A 3,307-nucleotide genomic window follows, 5' to 3' on the forward strand; every position below is an offset into this window, starting at 1 on the left:
ATTAGTAGAATATTAGAAAAAATAAATGTAAATTTTGATTTCCCATAGAAATATATGCGTTTTTTTTCTATTACTTGTTTCCCCAGTTTTCTCCAAACTGACTAGTATTCTATTTAGTGTTCAATGTTTTCAAGGCATTAAAATAAGCTGAATGCTTAAAATTATTCAAAGCCTTATTTCCCCATCTATAATAATAAAAGCATAATATGCTAATTAGACTGCTTCCAGAGGAAGCCAGGACTAAGAGGGAAGCCCGGATCCTGGGTGCCTGCCGGTGGCCGGAGGGAAGCTAGTGCCTGCAGCCGGGAAAGGAAGGCCTACTCTTGCACGAATTTTGTGCATCGGGTCTCTAGTTTACTAATATGTGATTGGGGTATGCTAACAAAGATATCACAGTGCCTTTTGTTTTTCACAAATTTTAAAATGGAAAAAATATATGTTTGGACACATCATTTGTTATATCGGTATTAACAGACTCATTTGTATCTATGAGTCTGTTACTTACTGAAACCTCTAGGTACAGTAAGTTTCATTCAAATACTAAACATTAATTTTGCAAGAATCACAAAAGAAAATAAATACTTTCACTTACCTCCAAGGAGTTACTTAACAAATGTACCCCTAAAAGTACTAAAAATTCACAATAAGTTGCAATTCTTAGCAATAATGAGGCTTGATTCTACACAATCTTAGTGATTCTACAAAAGTCAAATGGATCTATTTGCATATTTATTTATGCACATACCCCGTACATCAGGACACAGGGGAACCGTGCAACACTTCGTGTCATCTCAGCCAATCATGCCCTCTGAAGCCATTTGCAGGCAGTCTGTTTAGTTAGTGCAAGAGGAGACCTATTCCCTAGCTGATCTTGATAACAAAGATGCTGATGGCACTCAAGTAGCAAGGTTGAATATACAGAATTCTGCTTTATTCATCCAGTTAAATAATAGTAGGCTATTCTAATAAAGAGGCTTCATTAGAGAAAGAGGCAGACTAGAGAAAGAGTTGGGGTCAAAGTCTGAGATAAGATTTGATCATTGATTGTATAGGTTAAACTTGTCCAAATACTTCAGCAATTAGCCACAAGTGACAAGATGGTGGCTAACCATAAATCCACCAGTAAGTCATAACAGCTCACTTCTCATAGGGGCCTTCTATGTGATGGGCACTTGTTCTGTATTTTAAAGTGAATTATCACAGTTAAAAACAATCCTCTGAGATAGTATTGCCATTCTCTTCAGAGATGAGAATACTGGTGCTTATCACGACTAAGTTCAAGGCCACACAGTTAGGAAATGTAGGCAGCTCTGTCCAAAACCTGTGCTGCTATGGACCTTCCTGGTTTCCTTGTGTTTTTCTTCTCATCATTGGTGAAGTTTCATGGAAAAGCCAATCATCAGAAAGTTATCAAATGATAGCTAATAGTTATTGAGACTTTCTGTGTCCCTGATACTCTGCTAAGAATTTTACTAAGCTTGCCAACGTCCTAGGCTTATTGGCACCACCAATACCCTCCTCCATATGATCATTATACCAATAAATACAATTCAAAAAGAACTTCAAATCAAGGCTGGTCAAGAGGTATACTTGAAAACATATTTTCAAACACTGAATGAAGCTTGCCCTTAGTGAGCTCATAGATGCATGAGGGAGAGTAATAAAAAACAATTGCAAAAACAGAGTTAAAAACAAAACTGTCATCATGGGGTGAATGCATAGGATGTTAGGGGAACACTTAGCAGAGGTCCCAAAATTGACCTGGGATATTCTCTCTGAATGAAACCTGCAAATGACATTCAAGTGGACAGAAAAACCAACAAACAACAAAACACACACACACACACACACACAACGTAACATCTTTCTACTGAACTGGATAAACTGCTTGCAGCTAGGCAGTGAAAAGTTCTGCCTGATGAACACAGATGTAGAAATATTAGATGACTTCCAGTGGCCAATTATACACTATTTTGCAACATGGAGAGCACAATTTAGTTTATATTAAGGCTGAAAACATGAAGTTGGAGCATGGCAATCTTGGATTCATTACTATGAAACTCAGTGTTTTAATTTACAAAATGAAAATAATATTACTTAGCAGGTCCCTGTTACTCCTCTGTTTGGCTCCTAAGATTCTAAAACCTTCCTGGGCCATTTACTTTTCAGGGGGACATACAACCGCATTTATCTTTTACTCCCGGTGTGTTATTTTAGACAGTAATCATTTCCTATGTGAGCTAATGCCTCTAAAATTTTAACTAGCTTGCCCTAAACTGAACAACAAAATCATGGTATTATGTGGCATGACACTAATCAGAGCCAGTTTTCTTCCCGCCACCCCGCCTTTCCTACCTGGGTGCCACATATTCCTAAGAAAGCTTAAAAATATCTTCCCACTTCTCCTTTCTTGATAAGCTGTAAAGAAGTGTTTGTTAGTTAAGTGAAAGCCTGACACTTAAATTTAAAGAAGCTAATAAAAGTACATTTTCTTAAATGGAGTTAAATATCTTATTGTCAAAGGGATCCCTGGGCAGGTATATTAGAAGCAAAGTATCTTAGAAGTTTCTGAAATTTTATCAGAAAATGACATGGTTCTTAACATTCTTTCCTTTTGTCCTCAGCAAATACCATCTTTAACCACAGACTTCCTTTTCCTTCTGCATTACACATTTGCATAAGCAAAATGCTAATTAGCATTAACATTTTGCATCTAAAAATGCTGTTAACCCACAAAACTTGTTATAAAAGAAGTACCTGACATTACCCTTTTTTAAAAAAAATAAAAAATAAAAAAACTAGACTCTTTGTTTCCCTGGACTGAAAATTATAGAAGCAAAACACTTGATCTTTTCACTTATGTGGAAATAAGAAGGTTCACCTTTTAAATACATGTGACATGATAAAAATATACCGTATTTGCCGGCGTATAAGACAACTGGGCGTATAAGACGACCCCCTAACATTTCCACTCAAAATACAGAGTTTGTTATATACTCGCCGTATAAGACTACCCCCTCTTCCGCACACCTTCCACACACCAAATAAAAGGTAAAACAATATCAGATTTGATTTTAACATTTTAATTTATATTCAAATGCTTATGACATGCAGGAAAACTGTCACAAGGCTGTATGTAATCAAACATATACATAAAACAGTGCAAGTTTATTACCGGTAAACATACCGGTAATTCACTAAAGAAAACACACTCTATAGACTGGTACCGTAGATGCTTCTCAGGAACACAGGCAAGCAGCCCACAACCTAGAGGGACTGTCAATGATAGAAGTAAGATAACAAATAG

Source organism: Myotis davidii, unplaced genomic scaffold (assembly GCF_000327345.1).
Source record: "Myotis davidii unplaced genomic scaffold, ASM32734v1 scaffold313, whole genome shotgun sequence".
In the NCBI taxonomy this organism is placed as follows: Eukaryota; Metazoa; Chordata; class Mammalia; order Chiroptera; family Vespertilionidae; genus Myotis; species Myotis davidii.